Source organism: Alligator mississippiensis, chromosome 7, assembly GCF_030867095.1.
Source record: "Alligator mississippiensis isolate rAllMis1 chromosome 7, rAllMis1, whole genome shotgun sequence".
In the NCBI taxonomy this organism is placed as follows: Eukaryota; Metazoa; Chordata; order Crocodylia; family Alligatoridae; genus Alligator; species Alligator mississippiensis.
Genome location: NC_081830.1, coordinates 61,735,546 through 61,761,680, shown reverse-complemented (window position 1 = coordinate 61,761,680; position 26,135 = coordinate 61,735,546). Strand labels below are relative to the sequence as shown.

Below are 26,135 nucleotides of genomic sequence, written 5' to 3'. Positions count from 1 at the left end.
ATCCAAATAAGATAATTTGATCCTAGAATTCTGATTAGTTAAATGCAGCTTGAAGGTCTTTCCTAAATGAAACAGGCTTTTGGATCAACTCAGAACAACAACTTTTCCTTTAACTATCACAGCTGGGTAACATTTGTTTAACAATTCATACATTACCTTGTAAAACAGCTGATTTTGACTTTATTTTAAACTGGTACTTCAAGACCTTTCTGTTGCCTTCTTTTTAGGTTCAAAAGTTCCAAGTCATCAGGCATGCATATGTTTGTCTTTGACTTCCCTTGAAGAAAACATAGTTTAGTTTAAAGAAGCCCCTGCCTTATTTCTCTTTCCCTACTGAAGTTTGTTCTCTCATTTGCCTTCCAACATACAATCAGTACCCCTTCCACACATGAGCAAGCTTAGAAAATCATTTAGAATACTAATAGGTTGAACCAGTTCAGCAAACATCAGGTAATTATGCCTTAGAGGTATGTTGGGAAGTCAGATATTTGTGAGTAATCCTTCCAGCTACTTTCTTACACTTTATATTGTTAAACTAAAACCCAATAAAATAAGCAAAGAGACAAAGAGGAAAGGATATGAGAGGAGCTCTACTCCATCTACGTAGTGCCCAGTATGCACCCCACATTCATGAGAGATTTCCTTATCCCCTTCCACATTCTCCCTTACCTTCCTGCATTGAGCTTCATGCTGAGAAAGGCCAAATATACATTGACTCTCTCCAGAGCCTGCTAATCCAAGGCAGCTGCAGGGTATTTCTTGGAACCAATGCAGACACTCCTCCAGGGACCAATCCTTGCTGGACTTGCAAGGAAAAAACTGAGCTCTAACACCTGTGTGGCAGCACAATGAACTGCCATTAGCTTGCCTGGTTAGACTGCTGACTGCTTAAATTTCCTCTTACCTCCTGTCATTGTCTTGTTGGTAACAGTTCCTTTGTAATACATACCCTTTTAAATGCACGTCATGGTTCAGTATTCCTATATTGCTGAGTTACATTTGTGCCTGAGCAGGTGGACAAGTGCACCTCGACATAGACACAGGCACTGTAGGCATAGATAGAACTGTCATCACACTCCTCACAACCACAGTCACCTGTTCATGTGAAGAACATCTGTGACTTCTTGGCAGGGCATTGGCTTAGTGTTGAAGACTCCCATGGTGGAAAGTCACCTTGTACAAAAGAGATTTTTACTCTGTGGCTTCTGGTTAGCCTGATAATAATAGGAGGGGGTTAACATCTTTCAACAAGACTTCTGCTTGCAAGTCTCTTACATGCTCTTCAAAATCCCTATTCTACATCTGTTCTGATTTGGAAATAAAACAACAACTCTCCTCCCTTTTATAAGAATTAATAGTTACTAGACATTTTTAACAGAAAGAAGCACAGGAGATCTTGCTGGGAAAAATCCATCAACTATCTTACAAGGAAACTGAATCTAAATTGCTGCATGCTTTTTTCGAAAGAACAATTATCAATTAAAAGGAAAACAGTGCTGCTTAGGTGCTGAGCTCTTGGGGCAGGGACCTTTTAAAAAAAAATTCTGTATTTGTACAGTGCCTAGCACACTGGAGTGCTGGTCCATGACTGGGAACCGTAGGCACTTCCACAATACCAATAACCAAAAAATACAAAGCCCTAGTGAATTATTCTAAAATGCTCACTCTTGAATTCTTTACTGTTGAACCTGAGTCTGCAAACAAGCACTTGCATGCACTACATAGGACTATTCATAGGCATAAAATTACTCACTTGCAGATTTGCATGAACTGGACCATTATTCTGGCCAGATTGCCATTAAAGTCATGGATTTATGCAGTTATGGCTTATATTTTAATTAAAAAGAAAAATCTGGATAAGAAACCAGGTACAAAAATGCTACACACAATTATCCTAGTTGGTCATCCTGTAAGGAAGCTCCTCAGCTGGTTTAAATCAGCAGAGCTCCACTGAAGTCAGCAGGACTATGTCATTTTATACCAGCTGAGGATCTAGCTTACAGTATTGAGGCATTCTGCTTTCTTCCAACTGTTAATAGTGTTTCCTACAGTTGCATTCAAGAATTTGTAATCATTGTGTCAATATAGATCAACTTAGTTCCAAGATGTATATGAAGTCTAAGTAATTTATGGAAATATTAGCTTTGACAAAGGATTTTGGATGTGTGATTTCTCAGATTTCAACTTGGATTTGTTCTCAAAATATTTACTCCTCAAAGGCATTAGATGGAAGAGTGTCAAAACTCAGCTCAGGCTTGTATGTATCAGAGTACCTGGACTTGTTCTTTCTACATGCCCAAGTCCTTTTTTTATAGCTCCATAGGCACAGATACAAATGAAACTTTATCTCTGGCTCCTCCTCCCATAAATCCCAGTATAACTCTGGCTCCTTCTCCCATCAATCACAAAGCCTAGCAGGCTCCCTTCCCTCTGGGAATCCTAGTATCTACATGTGCATTAACACACTTTAGTTAATGCACATTAAATTCTCCAGGCACCTATACATGAATTATCATACTCCAGCAGACTCCAGCATCTTGTGTATCAGTGTCTCCAAGCTGAAAAATGGCGGTGGAAATGTTTTAAACAGAGCTCCTATTGTGAAACAATGCCTCCTATTGTGCAACAAGCTTTATTTAAAGCATCCCTGCTCCCATTTTTCAGCACAAGGATGCTGATACACAAGACACTCCAGGCACTTTAATTAGAGCAGCTCTTGGGGCTACTCTAATTAAAGCGCCTCCCTCCCACTCCCAGAACACATATATAAATGCCCCCTGTTACCACAGCAGACCCTGAGCTTTTCTGGAGAACCCCCCACTCCTTCAATTTAGTTAGGTGCAGCTATCAGTTAACATGTTAGACTTGTATGTCCCAAACCTGGGAGCTATTTCTTGCAAGATAATACCAGCAACATATTTAAAATATACAGCACCTAAAAGCTCCTTAGTCTGCTCTTACACCTAACTAAAGGCACAATAACAACTGCTCTAAAGTCACACAAATTCCCTATGCAAAATTTGGAACAAAAACAGAGACTTTTGCAAGCATAATTGTGAATCAAACATTTAAACATCTCACAGAGGTTTGAAAAAAGACAAAAGAAAAAAAGGGGAGTAGTCATTGTTTCAATAGTTTGTTTGGATTAAACTGAATAATATTGGGCTCTCTATCCCCAGGTTCTGTTTACTTCTACTGATAATTTGTAAAAGACCTTAAAGCTTTGTGCTGAAAGAATGCAGAATACCATTAGAAGACTGATGATGAAATGATTAAGAAGGTGTATGCCTAGTGAATACCATATTTGGGAGAATTCGGTAGGCAAATATGGCAATTCCAAAAAAGAAAAAAAAAGTGGAGAATATCTCTGTAGAGTGGGAAAGAAGAAATGAAGTGTAGGCCTAGATGGCAAAAGCCCTTTCTTTGATGGTGTCATAGCACCTCCTAACAATGAAGCTACTGATTGGCTATTTATCATGAAATGTTATGGAGTCTTCAGTGGACTTTGGACAACAAGATATTTTGGTAGCACTCCCATGAAACTTCAGTGTTTTGTGTGTGCACTAGATGACTAATATTTACTATATACCCATGTGGCTAGGAGTTGAGCAAAGGTTGTCTATTGTCACCTTGAATCCATTGTCAATATATTGCTTCTTTCATACGGTTCACAGAGTTATTAGGCAACTTACCAAATGCATCTGGCAAGATCATGTGATTTACATAACCACATATCCAGAGTAACTCACTGACTCCGCTGAGTTGCTTCAGGTTTACACTGAATTAAGAGAAATAAGATGGCTCACTGTGTATTCATCTTGTTATCATATCATTAATAAGTAGCTTTACGAAGTATGGTAGACAGACATGCTTTTTGAATCCATATCAGTGATGTCACGGCTATATCAGTTATGCTTAGCAAATGCTCTAGCTATGACTGTTCAGGGGGCAAGGGTAACATGACAGCAAATCAAGACAGTGCAGTATTCAGGCCAAATTCATTCTTCCACATGTGCTGTCTTATCTCATCAGGCACTTCCTGAAAACTAAACTATGCACAGTTCCTGGGTATTATCCTGTACAGAATCATTCTGTAATGCCTCCTATTGGAAGCTGCCTAGGTAACTGTCATGGTGTTTATGTTTATAAATTCCACATTGTAAAAGCAGTAATCCCAATGAGATGGCACATTTCAGAGTGAGTGATCAGAACAGCATAAGTTTAGTGCACCACCACCTATGAGCTAAGAAGCTAATGATTAATTATACTTATACATAATTTGTATAACACAATGAACTTCAGCTTATGGTGAATGCATCCTGCTGGCAAGATTTGGCTTTGCAGAAAACTTAGCAACAATGAAGCTGGAGAAGGCAGGAGCAGACTGAAGCATGCTGAGGAGCACTGGGATATTCACGGGGCTTGAAGGCTGTCTGGAACTAGAAGGTTTGGTAGTTGGATTATCTGAGTTTTTGGGTGCTAGAATTTGGATGGCAGGACTGACTGCTGCCAGGGATGGCTATTTTATGTGGGTGAGTGATAGGGGGAGGTGCTAGGGTAGAGTGCTGTGAGTAGGTGTGGTCTGGGATGAGCTATGGGACTACCTGGGTACTGGCTGGAGTAACCTGAATCTAGCATTGAGACCCCCTTATTTTCAGACCCTTCCATCCAATTTGCCATTGTGCCAGGGGCACAGAACCGGAAAAGGGGGAAGCCTCACCCAGAGGCAAACCCCTGACCGAAGAAGAGGAGGAAAAAAACAACTTACCTGTTTCAAGAGCAGGGAGGAGCAGGGAAACACGTGGCAAGAAACCCCCACGCAGTTTGTAAGCCGCGCCCATATACAGCTGGGGCCAGGTGACCTCATGGGGAGACACCACCCAGCGGAGATGAAGGGGAGCCGTGAACGTGCAGGAAGGCCGCCAAGGACCAGAGAACTGGCAGGGAACCACTGGGCAGAAGGTGTCCAGCCGCTGCGGCTGGCAGTGGCGGCAACGGCGGCAGCGGAAGCAGCAAGAGCAGCAAAGGATCCCCGAGCCAGAGAAGACCGGCGGGGATCAAAGGCGTCGGCAGAGAGGCCGGCAAAGGCAGGAGCAGTGACTGCTATGGCGGAGGAAGCAGCGGGAGCGGCAGAGGATCCCCGAGCCGGAGAAGACCAGCAGGGATTGGGGACGCCGGCAGAGAGGCTGGCAAAGGCAGCAGCAGCGGCTGCTGCGACAGCGAAAACAGTGGGAGCAGCAGAGGATCCCCGAGCCGGGGACTGGCAGGGATCAAAAACGCCAGCAGGAAAACCGGCTGGGACACCGCTTACGGTAGCGACAGTGACAGCGGCAGGGAAGACCGAGCCACAGTAGCCCGTTAGGGTTGGGGGAGCCGGTGTGAGAGCCCCAAATAGAGGCAACGGGGCCACTGCCCCGAACAGAGGCAGGCCCAGAGAGAGAGAAAGTGTAAAATCCTAGCCGGGGGTGAAGGCATGGGTACCGACCCCGAGGGTGCTCTAACCTGAGGAGGGGAAGGGGTACGGGGATCCTACTGTGGGTACGCCATTTTCCTTAGGCATTCTCCTCCCTTCTTTCCTTTAGGTCACATTGCACTAGTAGTCACAGTGGTGGCCTTGTTCCTTTGCTTCATGTCAGGTGTTTTGGGAAAAGGGTATAGGATCTAGGAATTGACAGAGGTTCCTCTTTCGGGGCGCATCTATCTCAGTCCCCAGGGAGAAGGCAGATCAACAGAGTCCATAGCACCAAACAAAGAGGGGGCTCGGTCCCCGTAAAAGGGGAGAGAGAGGAACCACACCAGAACGCACTAGGCCTACAACCAGTGGTCCCTAAGGGTGTCAGAGAAGACGAGCCTGAAAGCCAAGGAGTCCCAGACCCTCACCGGAGTCCAACCAGGACCCTGGGTGGTCGTCGTCAAGAGGCAACGCCGAAGACAGTAAAGATACTAGTGGGGACAGCTGCGAATAGGCTTAGAGGCCTGTCTCTAAGGGTGGCGCATGGCCAGGGTGTAGGACAGGTTGGAGCCCTGTGAACTCCCGCCAAAATGCGTGACGGCTCGGGAGGCACTCTCAAGGGGGACCCCCTCCACTGAGGAACCATTCAAAGTCATGGCAGATGAGTTAGGGGGTCACCCTGACATAAATCCTTGGCAGTCAAGATCAACTGCACGGGTGAAGGTGGCGCGAGAACGCACGATAGAGCGGAGGCGGGCACAGCCATCTTGTAGGAAGCACAGTCAAAACACAGGTGATCATACTGCACAGCGGCATCTAGCAAAAGGAACTGTAGATCCACTGGTAGCTCAGTAGTAAGGGTTCAAATGTAGCTGAGCTGGACACAAGTAAAACAGGGCTTCTACTTCTGGGACCACCCCACAAAATGATCATCTTGGTGAATACTGCTCTTTTGTGGATGGATAAAACCACTCTACCTTGCATTCCATAGTTATACAAAGCATGCTGTAATCACCCAGAACATATTTAGCTTCTTTCAAATTTTATTTAGCATCAGCATGATTTCTTTATCACATTTTAATATGATCATCATCAGCTATCTTGATCCTAAGATGAAGCAATTTCTTAATCACAGTGCAAATATATTTCAGAAGTATTTTTCTCATATAATTTGTATCTATAAGAGATTGTTGTACTCTACTTGCTTTGGGCCTGCTTTTATTTCTTCGTGTAACAGAGGTCCATTTCAGTTGTGTTTATGTTGTATTTGTGTTCAGACTGTAATGCTTGAAGCTTGTACATGTGAATCTACTTGAAAATGATTCAGATCTAGAGCTGCAAAAAAGTTGTGAAGTGCCCAAAAGTTTCAGTGTCCTTGGATTATGAGAACCTATTTTCTAAATCTATAATTCTATGGAGATTGTCTTTAAAAATAACTGCTCCAACTGTTAATACTGTCTCCTAAAGCGAGTTGCATTCAAGAATTTGTAATCATTGTGTCAAAATAGATCAACTTAGTTCCAAGATATATATGAAGTGTAAGTAATTTATGGAAGTATTAGCTTTGACAAAGGATTGTTTTATTTGGATGTGAGATTTATCAGACTTCAACTTGGATTTTTTCTCAAAATATTTACTCCTCAAGGACATTAGATGGAAGAGTGTCAAAACTCAACTCAGGCTTGTAGAGAATGATCCTAACTTGTGTTGTTTGGAAGAATAAGCTCAGTTCTCCATAGGCAAAGATCCACATTGTCAGCAGAAATCTCAACATTTCATGGGTACATACAGTTGCCTTTCACTCACAATAATAGTTTCTAGAGGTACACTGGCATGGTAACATTGGCAAAATTGTACTGCCACTGCCTAGACTGCACATGTTCTGTATGTAAGTATTGAGCTGCAGTCTCCCAGGATCTTTAATGAACACTAAATTGATTTCTTCTGTTGGGGTTGATGCCAGAAGTTCTCTTCAATATCTCTTATGTTTCATTCATGAAATCATCTGCTGTTTCATGGGATGAGCCCAAAATTATCAGCTGCCTGAGATAGCTCCTATCAGCAGAGAAGAGCCAGACCCTCTGTAAAGATTGCTGACCAGAGAACCGGGTGGAAAATACTGCTGCTACACATTCCTAATACCAAATGGAAGTGGAGAATACAAGCATTAATTGGGATTAAAGAGAAGTAACTGGTTTAGCATAATATGACAACTGTGACAAATAGAAAGGCTCGTTTTCTAGTTATAGTAATCCAAGTGTCACATCTCCCAAGTAACATGTCTTGGATATTGGCCAAATACCTTTGGAAGAGAGATATTCCCTATTATTTTTGGGTCACTGCAGAGAGTTGATAACTCTTATTTTTAGGTCCGTGGACAGGGGAGGGATCAACTATTTTTAGGTCATAAAGTTTCCCTTACTAGTCCTTTCTCCATCTTTGCTCTAGTCCTGTGCTAGCCATTCTGTAGCAATTTCTAATTGCTGAATCATGGAAACCATCCATGGTCCAAGAAGAGATGTAATGGACAAACTTGGATTTTCTTTTGTTTGCCAGTTATTTCCTTTCTTTCTAAATGCTTCCTTAAGTGCAGACTATAATGATATACCAAACCAAAAGAGCAGAAGCAGAAACCTAATGTAAAGGATAAATCAAAGTCTAACAAAAGGCAGCAAAACGAAACAGCTTCTAGTACAATTTTGCCTTGAATTTCATTAGCAGATGTGTTTATTTAAAATTATGAAAGCAAATTTGAAAAACAAAGCAAAGGATTTGCAAATAACAGATGCGAATCACAGCACCACAACTGTCAGACTGTGAGATATTAAAATACCTGGTATATATTTCCATTCTGCTGCCCTTTCTTATATTTAGTACTTTATTCCTAGATCAGTGTAACTACTAATGGTGTAAATTACAACTCACAGGGCACATCTACACATGGACTTTAACGAGCAGTAGCCTATTTTACTGTGCATTAAAGCATAAAAAAGTGCTATTAGGCTAATGCACAGTAAAATAGGCTACTGCGCATTAAGCATCACTTAAAAAGTGTGTGTTTGTGCTGCTGTGCATTAGGGCAGTCTAACACAAATTAATTTAGTGCCTTATGCTGGAGATACTAAATTTAATGTACATTAGGAAAAGCGTGTTAATGCATGTGTAGATGCAACCACAAGGAGTGAAAGGAGCAGAATTTGGCACCAAATACATAAGCAATAATATGTTTCTTGTTTGTCACACAGCACTATTTCTAAATGTCTTCTCACTTACACATTTTTCCACTTTTGAGAACAGGACACTTAATTGGAGATGCATTTGTCTTTCATGCCGCTCCAGTTCATTAAAGCTAAACAGAAATGCTGGGAGTTTATTGGCTTGACACTGAAAGCTGTTGAGCAACCTCCACCATGGTGCTTAGCACCTTGTAGGACTGAACTCAATTCATTTCCTCCCACAAGCTGTAATAGAAGAGCTACACGTACCTCAGGAAAAGGAAGACAACTGAACAAACACAGTGTCAGATGACACAGAGCTAAATGCGTTACTTTTATAACAGGGCAGCGATTTGGTTTAGACCAGTGCACCTCACCTGTTTCATCTCTTCTCACAGAGAGGGGGGAAATTTGCCATGTTAGAATGATGGCACAGCAGGGGGCACCTTAGAGAATAACTTATTCATAAGCTTTCATAGGCAACAGCCTGCTGCTTTGTTGAATGCTATGAAACATCAGATGATAGCATCTGGTGAAGTAGGCTGGTGCCTATGAAAACTTATGCATTTCTGAATGAGTTAGTTTTAAATGTGGCAGACTTCCCTGCCTTCTGCCAGCAGCGTATGGATACAGCTGGGCTCCAGACTCAGGGGCAGCAATGTTTGCCATCGCAAATGCGGTTGCATTTGTGTGGCTGCCAGCAGCAGCTGCTTCTTTTGCACCCTCTCCCAAATTGGCACCAGGGGTGGTTACCCCATTTGCCCTGCCCTAGTTATGCATCTGCCTTCTGTCATTCCTCAAATAGTTCAGTCTGCTCTGAAGCTACAGGAATTTTTTGCCATGTTTTGTCTCTCGTAGTCTGTGAACCATGTTTGTTTAAAAGTGAAAAACTCAAGGATTTTCTTGCCTTACTTTTGTTGTGTGGGAAGGGATTCCTGGGAATACCAAACTAAAAGACCCCTCTTTATCCCAGATCATCTTCTGCTTTTCACTGGGGTGGAGGGAGAGAGTTAAATTAAAAAAAGAAAGAGGTGTCTATCTGCATGAACACGCAGTTGGCAGGGAGAGACACCCCTCCCAGCACAGAAGCAGGGGAATGGCACTTCTACAGCATTATCCCTCCATCCCCTTGAATACCTCAGCTGAACCTCCATCAGGACTATGAGCAAACAGGTCTGACTAGGGAGGGCCTTGAGTAGGGCACTGCAGCCTCCTATGGCACTGTTCACTGTTGGCTCTGCAGAGATCTGCAAGGCGGACAGAAGAGTAGTAATGCTTCATAAAATGTCCATAGTACTGGCACTTGGAAGAGCTTGCCTTGCAACTTGGTTTGTTGCATAAGCAAACATATATATATTCACAAGTCTCAGAGCCAGAGACCTGCCATTCCAACAGACAGTTCCCAGAAAAGGTGGAGATCTAAGTCAACCAGAGGCAAAATATGTTTCCCGCTTGCACCCCCACTCCCCATCATTTCTACAAGATACAGGAAAATAAGAAAGGGATAAGATAGTACTGAGATGCTTAGGAAATTTGCCTTGCAGAGGAGTGAACAAGGATATGGAGCTGGGTAATACAACAAAATGGGAGGGAACCGAATCAATGTCAGACACTAAGCATGAGAGAAGTTCAGGAGATACAAGGAAGGGAGAGAGCACTAGCAGAGAGCAGTACTGAAAAGAACAGAGAGAGAAACCAGCCTTCCTATAGGACTGGGCCCTTGGAGGTGCTGGGTGCCTTTGACTCCTGCTAGCTTTGGTAGGGATCAGTACTCAGAATACTGCACTTCAGAGAACTGATCCCAGGTTCTGCTGAAAGTTCCATTCAATCAGAACTGAGCAATTATTAGCCTCCCCTTTAATTTTCTTTTGTTTCAAAACACAAAAGCAATTGTGGTCTACTGGATACAATTGCAATGTCCCACCTAGGTCTTCACTTACATTCATGTCAGAGCCTCATCCTTCCCTGACTTGTCTCTGATACAATTATAGAAACCTGCCTCATACAAGTGCACAATTCTACCATTCCAGTTGGCAGCCATCTTGCAGTTACCTATGTGATGTATCTTGTATAATTATTAACAAGTCACTGGAGAACAAGACTATACCACCTCCATGAAGCAAGTCCTGCCCGCTCACTCCTACTCCACATATACTATAGTAGTCCTGGAAATGAGGCTATGTAGGCATGTCAGAGCAGCACTGAGCATGCACCCCAGAAACACTTGTAGGCTTCTTGTCATGAACATACCTATTTTCCATGAATTGGGCAGTGCTGTAAGGCCACAAATTACCTTATTTTATGCATGTGGAGCAGCAATGAGTGGGCAGGTCATGTTTCATGGCAATGCTCTTGAGCATGCCACAGAGGCTGAATAGACATGCCTTAGAGTTCACAGGAGTTTTGATTTAGTGTAAACAATATTTAGTGTAAATATTAAGATAGAATAAAGTAGAAATAAAAGGTAGTGAGATGCAGAAAGAGAGGGGGATAATAACATGGGATGGTGGTGAGAGATTATTTCAAAGATGCAGATCTGGCTGTGAAACAAAGAACCCGGGTGTTTTTAAATTCTCCTGGTTAAGTTCCTCTGTTGCCAACTGGATTACTTCAACTGGTAAAACAACCTGACACCTCTTTTTACAAAAGAATTCGCTAACTCGAGCAACACAATATGATGGAATCACTAGCACTCATTTTGCTGGTACTCATGTGGGGAGGAAGGCATTCAATCTAAAAAGAAAATTCTCATTATGGAAAAGCCTGAAATTTTAATAGACTATAGAAATTATTTTAAAATCCTATAGAATATAATAGAAAATGATAGCCTTTCTATCATGTTTTTAACATAGGATATAATTAGGATATAATTTTCCATTACCTCCTATAGGTTGGTTTAAAGCATAGATGCGTCTTGCCCATCCTGTACAGGTTTGAAGTCTGAACCCACCTTCATGTCAACATGATACTGGGAGCATGCTGACAAGAACAGAACTAAATGTAGGGCAGCTGTGCACAGGGACATTTCATCAGCTTGAAGAAAACTCCATCTTCACTCCCAGGGGCAAAAAATATGCATCAAGCAGGACTGCACATCAAAAGCAATGGTCATGGGCCTGCCAAGTGTACCACCTCATCTGCACTTCACACATCTGCCAAGCTGGTCATCTGGGAGTCTCTTGCTAGGTATAACCTTCAAATTATGTCACAGTAACAGTGGTCATCAATACTCTGACAGAAAATCTCTCCTCCTGAACCAGGGTTTGTCACTTTATTCATATGATTCTTCTGCAAGGCGTTTACAAAATTGGTTTCTGTTGCTGGTTTGCAAAGAATACCTATGGAAATAACATAAATGTTGTTGAAGAAAAGCTGTTTGTTTGTTTATTCATTGTTTCCCTGCAGCCACACCACAAAGGCTGAGGAGGAGAGCAGGGACAAGGACAAACCAGGTGAGTTGAGTAATATCAGAAAAAAAAAGGAAAAATCAACGTTTCCACAGAAGGGTAGTGTTGCGGGGCACTAGGGTGCCTGCTCCTAGAAGAGCAGGACCTGCCTGGGGAGAGCCCAAAGAGCCAGGCAGGAGCCCAGGTGCAGGTTGCCATGGCAACCGGCTAAGGCCAAAATTAGTCAGCACCTGTACCTGGCCAGCTGGCAGGAAGGGGCAGGGCCTTGGGCCCCATATAAACCCCAAGCTGAAGCTGTGGGAGGCAGCTCCCTGCCGGTGGCTAAAGGGAAAGAACCCTCTTTGAATGAGAGGGGAAAGAGTTGTGCCCTCACTCTAGTGACTAGAGTTGTCTTAAGCATGTTCGTGGCTGTGAAAGGAAAATGAAAAATGGTCCATCTGGAGTGTTTTAACATCTAGTTGGTTCTTTTCTTTTTCACTGAAATTTTTTTTAGCTTAATCATTTATCCTGCTTGGGATTTATTCATTGACATTTGTGACTGTCAAAGAAATGTTTTAAAGAGCATGGAAAAGCCAGTTCAGAAAGCTTTTGATTTTATTTGTACTTGACTTTTTAATATGCACTAAGATGATTTGTTTAACCACCTACAAGTTTTTGTCCATTTACAGTGATTCATAGATTTTAAGGCCAGAAGGGCCAGGACATCTGGTTTGACCTCCTGCATAAGCGGGTCAAAGAATTTCACACAGCAATTCGTGCAGTAAGACCAAAATTTCTGGTTGAGCCAGAGCATTTATTTTAGAATGCTATCATACACACAGCCCTATGGGTCACATTTTTCCCTTAGTTATTCCAATGTATAGGACAATGTACAGTTCACCACATAGAAGTAATTAATTGGCTTCATGCCATCTGTTCCCCTGATCTTAGACTACTACATCTGGTAACACAGAAGAGGTTCAAGGCAGCTCCAAGTAGCACTCCTTGCTGCCAGCAGCTGTAGCGGCCTAGGGTCTGATGGAGACCTAGGTACAGTACAGTCACGCCATACACGCATTTAACTTGTGCGAATTCAACTTTATGTGGGGTGGGAGGGGGGCAGGGCTTCAGTTTGCAGCGGCGGCAGGAGGTTTTGCAGCATGGTGGTGGCCCGGCGGCATGCAGCCATCCCCCTCACCACCCCACGCTGCGCTGCTGCCGCTGGCTGCACAGCTCCAAGCATGGCTTTGCAGTGGTGGTGGGAGGTTTTGGAGGCAGAGGCAGTCGCCGCTAGTCAAATTTTTGGCAATTTGACTATGCACGATTTTCGCCTTACGCACTGACCTCGGAAACTAACCCCTGTGTAAGATGCAACATGCCTGTACTTTGCCTTGCCTTCCATTTTGGCATGCTTCCCCCATGCCCATCTTTCATCCCCATCACAACCCTTACACCAAGGAGTTTGGATGTATAAGAGCCACTACTGTCAGTTTGTAGCAAGACAAAATATTTTTGTGGTAAGGAAATCCTTGTCTCCTCACTTAGGTCAATATTCTGGCTGCTTGACACTTTACTCAGTAGCACAAGAAGCCAGAGGCAAGAGCCCCTGAGACTTCACACTGTTGTTTTATCAGTCACCTGCTGCTTTCCTCCTTAGAGAACAGCTGAACCAAAGACCCAGTGGATTTCAGTGCAGAATTTATTCAATATTCACTGAAAATTGCCATTCACTAGGTACACTGCAGTGCTCTGAGGGCCTTGTTTAGTACAGTAATTTGAACATAACTCTTTTTCTTTCTTAATACAGGCAACTATTGTCTTAAGGTTTCTCTCAGAACACTGTGTTCTCTAGAAAAGGACCATGAGACAAAGAGCATGTTGTGAAGGGTATCATTACTTTTGTGCCATATTTAACATATCTCATAAGTTTATCTGTGAAATGCCAAAAAGGATGTTTATCTCATGCTATACAAATACCTGAGGCTACAGTTACTTTGATACAAACCTTCTTTGGTTCATTTCTATAAACAAAGAACTACTTTAAGGGCCACTTTTACAGAAGTACCAGCATAATATATTTGGTATTTTTCTCATTTTGTCTATAATGAACACCATTTCTTGGAGCTTTTTTTACCAATTATATCCAAATGGTTGCTATTCCTTTCAATAACCAGTTATAATCCTGTTTTCTCAATGATACAATTACAGGTTTGAAAGTATTCCTCTATGAAATTGGCTATCTTGGGAACTATATTCCCTCCCCCAAAAATAAGGTGATAATTTTACAAATAGCCTCTGAAACGTGTTTTTGTATTTATTTCTGAGCTTCAGTCCTGAACATTTCTATTCCTTGTTGTGCTGTAAGCATCTGAGCAATTAAGTGTTGTGACATGGGATTTTTAATAATGATAAGAGGTCAAGACCTCATTGTTACCTGATAGCCCTCAAACAAGCACTACAGCATCATTGCATTCCCTAGCACTATGCTGGGAATTTGGTTTAATACAAACTCAAAGAGAAGGATGTTATTCAGTAAAACCCAGGTTCTCTGTCAGCCCCACTTGATAATGGACTTATAACACAATACATCCATATTAATTATCATGCTTGTGCACCAGTACCATAGATCAGTGGGGGCCAATCTTTTTGGCAGTCATGCCACCATTTAACCCAGTACTCTCCCCAAATGCCATTCTGATCCCTTTCCTCTATCTGATCTGCTGCTCTGCTTTCTGCTCCTTACTCTATACTCCCTGGCCAATCTCCTATTCTGATTTCTGCTTCCTGTCTTGCCAGCCCTGTGCTACCTGATTCCTCCCTGATCTGTCATGTGCCACACACCAAAGCTGCCTGTGCCACTTGTGACAGTTATGCTGCAGCTTGGCCATCCCTGTCATCAATGACATCAATATAATTTTTAGAGTAGAATTGGATATTTAATGGCTGCTGTGCACTCCAAATGCATCATACTGGGCCCAGCAGCATGAAATGACTAGCACTTCTTAGGGAGTGATGTATGCCCCCAGGTACCATGGGCAGTGTATAGTAATTAAGTAGTTGCCCTTAATATAGTTTGGGAGCCCTCTACTGGTCCTCTATCTTGTACTACAAAAACCATCAGAACCCTGATAAAATATTAGCTATGTGTATAGATAATCATGTCCTCCATGTTTATGGATTGTTATTAAACATTTGTTTGGAACTGAAATCCCCTAGTGTAGTTCCCCCAGCACAGTGGTTCTCAAATTTTTTAGACTGAGAGTACCACTCAGAAAATGCCAGTTTTTAGCTTTCACTTATTTCTTGACTAGAGAAAAATAATAGAACTATTCTCCTGTTGCAAAGAACTCAAAAAGACCACAAAAGGGCATGGTGTTTTTAAAATTATGGATTCCTATTTGAAAAATGTGGGTTTATCTTTTGAATCATGTGCAACTGTTTGCCCATGTAACAGTGCTATTTTTGCATTGGCGTTTGGTGAGCCATAAAAGGATCACACAGCACTATGGTGGAAGATCACACCCTAGCTTCTTACTCTTGGGTAGAAAACAATGACACAGCACTACCAGTCACCTAAGTATGTATGTATAAATGGCAACTGTGAATTTTGACAGGCAGAGGTTAAATGGGACATTTTAAATGGTCGCTCCAGCTTCACCGTATTTTCAAACGAGGATTACATCCAGTGAGCTGATAGCTCACTTGGCGTAATTCTGTTGTCTCACAAGACAGACACATGTCTACTAGTACAAAGAAGCCAGAGTGTAATAATCGCCTATGCACCTCAGTTGCATCAACAGGCACTTTTACATGTGCTCCAGGGGTGAGGAGGGCAGCGCTTTAATTAGAGTGGCTCAAAGCGCCTCTGCGTCTCATGTATCAGCGTTCCTGCCCTTAAAAATGGCAGCAGGGGTGCTTGAACTAAAGGTCATTCAACAAGCTTAGTTCAAGCATCCTACTGCCATTTTTAAGTACAGGGACACTGATACACAAGATGCAGGAGGCTGCTGGAGTGCAGTAATTGCCCTGCTCCAGCAGATTCGATTGAGTCTGCTCCAACATGCTGGAATTCCAGCACAACAGAGCAGCCTCCACACTTGTGAAAGGCTGAAGATGAAAACAGACTTTCTAAATAAACCATGTTAATATCTTGGCTAGTTAAAGATCCCATTTTGTTACACTTGCCTCAAATCAATGGCATAGTTGTTTTCTCTCATAAAACTGTATTTTACATTTGATTTTTAAAATTAATTTTCGTTCATACCTTTGTAATGTTTAGTTCAGCTGATGCATGGATTGAGACAGGCCAGCTGAGAAAATCCCAGCTAAGTGAGACTCCAGTCTTTCAAAATCTGCATAAAACAGAAATAAAATATGAAGTCGCCTGTTCTCGTATATAGAGTACTGTCTACATTGTGAGACTGCATGAAACAGCCATCAGGTGGAATTGTTTAGTGTGTAGCAGGCTTGCCTTTTGGAGCTTGGGTTGAGTCCCAGGCTTGAAATCTTGCTGTTTTGATTGGTGGAGCCCATCCACCAATTAGGAGGCAGCAAGAGGAGTTAAGTCACGTCCCTTTCCTGAGGGGAGGGGGAGAGGAGTTCCCACCGCGGTGGGCCTGATTGAAGACTACAACACTCAGGTCTGGAAGACTTCGGGGCGGAGCCCTGGAGAGTATAAAAGGAGCTGCGTGCCCAGCATGAGGGAAACACATTCGGGACAGAGAAGAGAGAAGAGTGGGGCTTAGAAGAGCTGAGGAGAGCTGCTCAGCAGGGCAAAGCAGTAGCCCAGAAGCACCCCTGAAGACTTCCATCAGTGGGGAATGGCAGATGGCTCCAGTGGCTAGGTTCTCGGTGCGCAGCACGGCATCCAGACCCTGGGAGCTGTGTGAGGCTGCTTGGGTCTGCAACTTCTGGCATGCAGCTAGAGACACGGTGCACAGGCTGGCACATGGAGTAGGACCTTTGAAGCACTTGAGCGGCTCAGGTCCTCAACCCCTAAAAAGAGGCTGGGGGCTTGAGCAGGAGGCGCTGCACGGAGGGTCCGGGAGCAGACCGATCCTGGTGCTGCACAAGGCAGCCCAGACTGCTGACCCATAGCAACAGATTGAATCCAGGGAGCCAGACGGTGCTCAGGCTACTGAGCCAGCAGACAGGGCTGAGCCAGAGGCCCCAGAAGCCCTGCATAGAGGAGTCCTGTTCCAGGGGACAGCGACCCCGCCCTGAAACCCACTGCAAGCGAGAGAGCAGCCTGGTGCAGAGGACGAGGGCCACCCTCCAGGCCTGGGAGACATGAGTTGCAGGGAAAAGAGGATTCCCACAGGGGAGGGGGAGTTCCCCTGGTTAGTTAAGGGCTCCTGAAAATGGAGGTCCCACTGGGAGGGCCCCCCTAAAGTTACCAGCTTCCTTGTAGGGCTTGGGAAAAGCCCAAGGGTATTGGAGTTTCCCCTTGGGATTAAGTTTATCTTTGGGGTTCTTGAGCCATAAGTGGTATGAAGCCATGCCTTATATTTTGTGAATTCTCATGTTTGTAAATTAATAGATGATTAGAGTCCTAGGGCTCTGCTGGGACCCCTTGTTGCTATTATTTCACCTGTTGTTTATTTGTATTTATTTGTGGCTTATTTATTGTTCACCCATACTTATCTATAGTTTATTTGTTAGCTATCTATATTTTTGGGGGGGTTTATCACTTTCAGATCAGATACTTACCTGTATCTGGAGCATTGGTATAAGGTTTTATGGCATTTACCAGGAGGGTATTGTTTATGTTATTTGTTTAGATATCATATAAATATAACTATATTGGTACATATGTTTATATTCATGTTTCTTTTTCATTTGATAAGTTAATGTAAATAAATTTGTATATAGTTAAGTCCCCTGACTGTCCTGGCCTGGTTCTATAGGGACGGAGGGAAACTGAGCAGTCTGCAGTTCCCCCACAGCACACCTGCCAGCTAACAATCCCCTTCAGTTAGAGAAGGAGAGTTACCTGGGCTACAAGTGTATTGCACTTTATTGCACTTATTTCATTATGGATTCTGTCCCTCAGCTCCTTGTCTCTTTAGCTTGTAAACAGAACTGCATGCAGAAAGGCAAGAAGATGGATGACTGCAGAATTGTTAGCAAATCTCTGGGTTTTTTTATAAAATGTGCTGTAGACCAACTCAGGCTCAGCTTACCATAATGTCTTAGATCTCTTCATTCTGCCCATTCCAATTCACGATCTCAGCTAACCACACTAGAAAGAGAGGAATAGCTGAGAACAGCAAATACAAGAGGAATTTTGAGCACTTACCACTAAAATACTGTATATATTAAAAAAGCTCCATGTTTACTAGAGAACCATTGGATTTAAGTTCTCTTTGCTTTCCATTTCATGCTGAGTCAAACAATCACGCTCATGTAAATTAATTCAGTTTGGGGTTCAGACATATTTAAAGACACAAAACAAAATTTAAATTGGCAACCTAAAGTGAATTGCCTTTTCATATAATTGTGAGTGCAGTGGTGCTGTTTTGGCAGGTGCACTGACTGACATTATACAACCATGAGGTCTGTTGAATAAAATATCATAATCTAAGGAATGTTTTCAAAAGAATAGATCCATCAATAAACCTACATTAGGAGTATAACTTAGAGTAGCCCTTCTGCACCAGGGTGACCTCAATTGCTAAAAAAAAACAACCAGCCCCCAAGACTGAAAATTTGCCCCACCATACCAAAAGCTACACAAACTAACCAGAGTTACAATGGGAGGTGGGAAAGGGGAAGTTCTCTGTGTAATTATGTAAATCTGAGAAACCAAATGACAATTAGTCTCATCAATACTGTTTTTAAATGACTTTTAAAAAATGACCTGCTAAAAGATCTTGTACCAACTGTTTTTGGTTCCTGTTTGGGCTGTTTATAAACCATGATAGAAGTTTTAAATATTTCTTCTTTTTTCTTAAATAATTTTTTTCTAATCTTTTTCTAATTTTACAAGTGTTACAAAATTTTACATTTTTTCTAAAACTCAGAAAATTTTCAAAGATCATATAAGTAGGTGGTTATCAGAACAGGGACACAAGTCAGAGGTCAACTTTCATAAAAAGGTATTCAAGATTCTTTGGGCAAATCCGGTATCTTTTATTAGACCTATTCTTGGTCTAATAAAAGATACCGGATTTGCCCAAAGAACCTTGTCTGCCTATGTCCTTAAACCAACATGGCTACAACCTACGCCCCTGAAACAAATGATAAAAAGGTGTATGAACTCAGGGTCTCCTTGCTCACCCACAGATTATTTATGTCATAGAGAGTTGATATGCAGATTCCCCACACCGTACTTCTAGTGAGGCTCTGTCCTGCCCATCCACGTTACATGTTCCTTTACTTTCCAGAAATGATATTTTGTTGACATGTAGACATCTGTCCTATTCACATGGGACCTAGAGTAGGATCCACCCATTGTTTTCTCACAGGTTATTACATTATCAAATGGCAATAATAATAGGTCACAACTATCTGGGAATGGATTAAAATTTAGAAGTAGTAGCATTGATTTGATTTCATATAAAGTCAAATTTGGGACACAAAATGGGAATTTTGTGACAGAAAGATCTTGTGATGGAAAACGTAGTTTCAACAAAAGGTAACTGTTATAAGTACAAATTTTAATTCAGCTGAAATCTTTATTTGCCATTAAGAAAAATTAAATGAAAAATTTAATTTCAGGTGGGTTTGACCCAAATCAGGACCACTAGCTTTATTGAACTGATAGGAAACATTTGTTTTTTATCAGTTCAACAGAAAAATTATTCTGCATTTTCCCAGCAATACACTACACAGTAGGGTTTGGAGTGTCAGCCCCCATTTTTTTCTATGGATCGGACTTGATGGAAGACCGCATCATCCCCAGTGCAAGTTTTTCAAGACAATTCCAACACTGAAATGAAATGTTTTGATCTGAGGAATGTTGAAATGTTTTGTTTCAATCAAACATGTCCAGAGGTTTCATGCAGATGTTTTTTAATCTAAATTGTTCAGAATTTTATTTTGGAAAAAATGTTTAAATTTCAACTTTTCCTTTCTGTTTGGGATCAATACAGATATGGAAAAGTTTGTTTCCTGCAGAATGGAAATTCCAAATTTAATTCACCTCTAATTTCATTTAACAGTTGTTCTACTGAGAAGACAGAAGACAGAAGAAAAGTTTTTTAAAAGTATATGCTACTGTTGCAGAATTAATGAGATATAATATAATCACTCTTCAGTGACCAGACCAGACATCTGATCCTACTAATACTGGCTTCAAACAACTGTGAAAAAGAGGAGGAAATCTGATACTTCACTACTTGGTATTTATACAGATGCAGCTCTTTAGCATATTTAGTTAGTAGCATTAGAACTAAAAGAGCTTGAGGCCAAATCTAAGGAATGTGTAAATAAAGTGACATTGATGCAGACCTTTATGAACCTTTGCAAACTCTATTATAAAGCACTTAGGGCTATTCAGCTAGTGAGATTACTCAGCTGGTGGAATATTCCTAACCATAGCAATTTCAATAGAGGATGCCTCATGCTACAGAAGTGCTTCTGCAAGCAACAATAGGCTGTTCCACACGCTGAAAGAAAAAACAGTAATCCTATGTATCTTAATGATAAAGGAAAATGTATATGCCTGCCCCCAGTAGCAAAGGAAACCCTACTAGCCTGAAATGAGTTAGTGTGATTCTGGCTAACACAGCTGCAGCATTAAGGTAAACAGAGCCAAAATATAACACGGTAATATAATCAGGTCATTTCCAATGTGCAATATATTTAGCAAGTGTATTGCCATGGTACATGGCATACCATTGCTTAACAGATGGAAATATTTACTATCTATGAGGTGCATCATGTTACACTCTATGTCTGTCTGTTGAACTCTCGATCCTCTGCTTCAGGTTCTCATTGGGCAGAGATCCCCCTGGAAATCTTCGGGAGCTCCATAAATAGAGGTCTTATTAGAGCAGGATTTTAGACTGTAAGCTCATCAGGGCAGGACACTTAAGATCCATTTGTGTAAAACAAGCACTTATGATCTGCTTGTGTAAAGCAGACAAATTCTGCCTGATGCCATTATATAAAGTATTAGGATAATTTACCACTGTCATATTAATAATGAATGATAGCAATGTATGGTACATTGAATACTTATATTCAGCTGAAATCCTAGGCAAGACACAGATTTTATCCAAAGAGGTGGTTAATCAATTCATTAAACAATTAAATCAGTTCATTTTTAGTTAAGCTTTAGAAAGGTTTTTTCTTTGTTACCTCAGAATTCCAAATAATGTTAAAAATTAATCCCACCAGGGAGAAATGAATATTCTCTCTCAGTTGTTACACATTTCACATTTAAATTATAATAAAATATATTTAATCACTGAACATTTTCCTGTCATCTTTTGAACGCCTTTGTATCAGAATACCCAACTTTACTGAAGTTTTACTGAATTTGCCATGCCTGTTATTTAGTTAAATATTTGAAACTGAAACTCATTTGTGTAGCTGTTTTTCAGTATAGCTACGTAAGTGTTAGTGTTAAGGTTAAGCTGGTAAGATCCCTGGAGATTGTCCATTACCAATGTAAAGAGAAGCCATGTTTAAGAACTGGGATTTAGCCAGCCTTTTGACAATGCTGCCCTACATATTGCTTGCTGTCATGACTAGTCTGCTATCAGTTGCTAGCAGTAAGTCTGTATGAAGTCCAGATAAGCTTTTCTCACTGAAAACAAAGCTTTTAAACCATCAAAAGAGGCTAAGTGGGTCCTGTGTGTAGCCACCATCTTGGATTTGTTTTTCAAAAAAACAGCAAAACCCTGGGGCCATTTCTGTAGCTTCAAAAAGTTTCAGTGTCTCTGGGAAAATCCCATATGAATATTGCTGTCAAATCCTGTCCCGTATGTGGCATCTTCTGAAATATTCAGGTACTTAATGCAAAGGGAGACACAAACATTCATATTTAAAGGGATACCAGGCTGATTAGCTGGTTAACTAGAAGTTCACTGGAGAAGAATATTTATCTATAAATAAAGTGCAGCTGTTCCTCTACAGTCAGATTTTGAAGTCAAAAGAGTTACACTGCTGATCTGGGTTATTAATAAACTTTTAAGCTGGTGGGGTAGGAGGTCAAACATCTGGACTGAGGGTCTGGAAATTTGGGGATGGGGTGAGAAGGGCTAGGTCCACCACTGAAGTCTGGGGTATGGAGACCTATTGGGTATGTGTGTTGGTGGTAGAGGTAAGCAACAACCGCTGCTGCCACCCTTAAGTTAAGCAAACCTTTGTCTAATACAAGTACTTCTCACACTAAGTGTCTGCTTGGGAGGGATCGAGCGCTTCCTAGGAGCTCTATGCCAAGAGCTCCAATGCGCGGTTTCATCCCTTCCAGAAAGTGTTCCAAGGGACTGCTAGTCCTAGTGCTAGTGCTTCTTTTGAGCCTTGTCCTCCACAGGGCAATGAATTCTGTATCTGTTTTACATCACTGTGATTCCATTCAAAATGACAGGGGAAAGACAGCAGTATCAGGCTGAAACACCTGTAAGCAGGTTGGACATTTTCACACACAAGAACAGTTGGAATTTAGTTTGCACAATGCTCAGCAGATTTTTAAGCATATCAACAGATAGAGCTGTGGGCTGTGGTCTAAATATGACTGGTGTATTAACAAACTTCTTTGTGCCCAAAGGTGCACTGCACTATGCCAAGAGTGTGCCAGGACCAGTATGACTGTTTGGGCACCATTTGAACCACATTTATTTGGCTCCTGTCCCTTGCATTAGAACCCTCACTGATGGACTGTCTCTAAGACAGAGGCTGAACCTTTTCAACCCATAAGCCAGAGCAACCCATCTTTGGTCTAACATGGGGCAGGTGGCTTCAGCAGTTTTGGGAGGGGGGAGTTTTCCCTGTACCTATACTAGGGCCAGGCAGCTGCACCCATGCTGCCTCTGCTTCTCCTAGTTCCCCAATCCCCTCCTGGATCATGAGCACAGCTTCCAGCGTCTTCTACTATATAGCTTCCAGCTGTGCCCAAGCCACAGGAGGGAGGCAGGGGGCATAGGGTAGAAGTGGTGGTAGCAGTAGTAGAGTAGCAGGGTAGCAATAGTGTAGACACAATGGACAGAGTTTCCAGCTGCCTGGCTCTGGCACAGCTCCCCACTAGCTGGAAGCTGTGTCCACACTGTAGCCTTGGGAAACGTGGGAGAGGTAAGGGAGCAGCAGCTCTTCACTGCTCAGCTCCAGTATGGGCACGGGTGTTCTGAGGTCCAACCCGTGGGCCACATGTTGCTGACTCCCGCTATAAGGGCTTATAGGATTACTGGGCTCCGTAAGTAAAAGAGTGCAGGTGTTCAGAGCCTGGGGGACACATTTGCCCTTAGTCAGGAATTAAAGGAGGCATTTTAGGGCCTTCTGAATATCAGCATGTCTAAAATTTAGGTTTTGCCTACTCCAATGCAGTTGCTTTTAGGCTTAAACCACTCTTGATTTTTTTGGAAGTGTTTGCCAAACCAAGCTCTTGCTCTTGTGGAGTGCTGAAGGGGTCCTGTGCACACTACAGGAGATGTTGTGGCTTGTACTTCAAACTCACCTTGTGAAACTAATATCATGTAAAAGATACAAGGGCTTTTCATCCAAGTAAAGCCTGATCATGAAAAGAGATACCTTGTGTCTAAAACCACACAGCCATCAAGGCACTCAGAGTGTAAACGGTGGGGAGAGCTTGTGGACTGAGCATTGGGAAATGCTGGCAATACTTGAGAGGCCAGATTCAATCCTGGGACAATACAACTCCATAACTTCCTCAAATGATTGCATCCTCTCATGGCAGGTCTAAGGTTCATGGCCTACATATAAAGCAGATTAAATTAGTGTGTTGGTAAAAATGCTTGTGGTTCAAGGGGACCCAGTCCCACAACAATCCAAGTCAGCTATTCAGAATATATAGTGTTTTGTCATTCAGAGAAACTTTCACAGAGACACTGTCAATTAGTTTAGACATAAATTTAACAAAAATAAGGAGCAAGCAAGGGAAGATTTGCAAAATAAAGGTCTGCAGATTTGGGAACGATATCATTTTTGTAGCAGTGGGTTTATTGGTGTTTTTTGGTTTTGCAGAGTCAAGCCAAAGGGCATGGTTTGGCCCCTCAGGATTTGCAATGAGGGTTTTTATGTTTGGGGGACTCAGCTCTGGTTTCGTGCCATCTATGTCTCCTGACACTATAATCAGATTGCAGCTATCTGGTATGTTTCAGTGAAATGTGGGTTTATTTGGGGTCTGTTGTTCATTTAAACATTTTTGTAGTGTTTGAAATCCAAATACACTAGCTTTAGGTTTTGCAGGGTTTGTTGTATAAGATTAGCATTAGGCTGAACGTAAAGAGAATGTGAAGACCAGACTATTTTATGATCTGAACTGAGCGCTGAGCAAAAATGAAGAACAGCAGAAAAGGGGCAAGTCAATTCAAGCCCAATCCTGTAAACACTTATTATTGGGCATACTGCTTGCTGTGGTAAGTAGCACTGAGCTGGGTATTAAATATCTGCAAGATCCAGCCCCTCGTGTATTAACATTCTTTTTGTCATTACCATCTCAAACATAGTAGAAACTGGCAATGCCTTTTAAAGATATGATTTAATTGTGATAAACCCCGTCTGCATGCCTCAAGGAGGGACAGGAATTTTATCTCTGAAAATCCAAAATGGTGGCATCTAGGTAAGGTTTAAAAAGGTCTTTATTAAGTGTAAAATTCTTACTTGAACATCAGCAGCGCTCCCTCTAGTGGAAATCAACAGGTTAGGCGAGTCAGAATCAGTAATTTTAAACAAAGGAAAAGTTATAAGCATGGTCAGAAACCTAGTGGTAATCACACCACAGCCCCCAAGTGTTTTCTTCTCAGTTTTCCAATGCCTTTGAATATCTGCTGCCCAGCTCACCAATCTTTCTGCTACAGTCCCAGGGCAAATACTGTTTAATCTCATGGACTAGGGACAGAAGTTACACATAAACGGGTTTAAGTGATCAAAAACTGGTTTAAACCTGTAACAGAACAGAAGTTCAGTGAGCATAAACCAGTTTCAAAATGGCCAAAACTGGTTTAAGATAAACCTAGTTGAATGTAGTATCAGACTTAACTGATTTAGGTCAAACAGGTTTATGAAACTTCTATCCCAGATCCCTTCCTGGTTTAAGTTAAGGCACAGTCCCCCAGCATCCCAGCATGCTTTGCACCCCCAGGCTGTGCTGTGCTGTCTGTTCCAGATTGGCTGTGCTGTCTCTAGCTGGAGCAGGGGCAGAAGCGTGGCCAGATGCTGGCCTGGCATGGGCCCTTAAGACTAAGGAGGCAAGGAGGGGGTTTATTCCCCCCTCCCTTCCCTTTACCCCTGGGGACTGCAGCCAGGGTAACCCTACCCTCACTGCTACAGGAGCAGGATCAGGGCCATGGTCAGAGCTGGCTGGTTGGCATAGCCTCACCATCTGCCTGCCTCACCTGCAGCTGAGGCTGGGACTGGGAAGCTGAGCTGGATCAGCTGAGAGCGGGTGCAAAGGGGCCAGCCTGGGCTTGGCCTTGGGGCAGGGCCCTGCGCAGCCAGCTGCAACTCAGGCTGGGGCCATGGGAGCTGTAGAGCCAGATTGCTCCTAGCTCCCTATGCTCAGATCAGATGGGGCTGTCATGGAGCAGCAGCTGGATAGGAAGGGCCCAGCAGGGCTGGCCCAGGCTGGGTCATAGGGGCAGGACCCTGCCCAGCTGGTTGTGGCTCTGTGACAGCCTGGCCTGGCATGCATGGGAGGCAGCTGGTGAGGCAGCAGTGTGGAGGTTGCCACTGCAGGTGGGCACCTTGTCAACTGGACTGGCTGCGCAGGACATGTTAATCATGCCCGTGGCTGCCCAGGATGGCTCGGAAGTGCCGGCAGGCCTAGATCATGGCAGTCACCTGCCGCAGGGGCTCATGTGCCCACAGCTGCCACCACTGCTGCCACTCCCCCTGTCCGTCACTATGCAGCACCCAGCTGGCTGCAGCTGCACCAGAAGTCGCGTGCTGGTTGGTGTG

At 42.7% G+C, this 26,135-nt stretch overlaps 1 long non-coding RNA gene across 20 annotated transcripts in view; it reads right to left on the bottom strand.

Annotated features, from left to right (window-relative positions):
- LOC109284199 (uncharacterized) overlaps positions 1–26,135 on the bottom strand; it is a 190,123-nt gene that overhangs the window by 56,451 nt on the left and 107,537 nt on the right. For 13 of the 20 annotated variants that reach the window (XR_009463468.1, XR_009463470.1, XR_009463471.1 and 10 more), the window contains 4 exons: positions 18,236–18,294; positions 16,318–16,405; positions 11,549–12,005; positions 157–277 (listed from right to left, as the gene is read on the bottom strand). The exons of 1 other annotated variant lie outside the window; for it this stretch is intronic. This is a non-coding gene — a long non-coding RNA (uncharacterized LOC109284199). 6 more of the 20 variants (XR_009463478.1, XR_009463479.1, XR_009463467.1 and 3 more) reach the window with 5 other exon arrangements.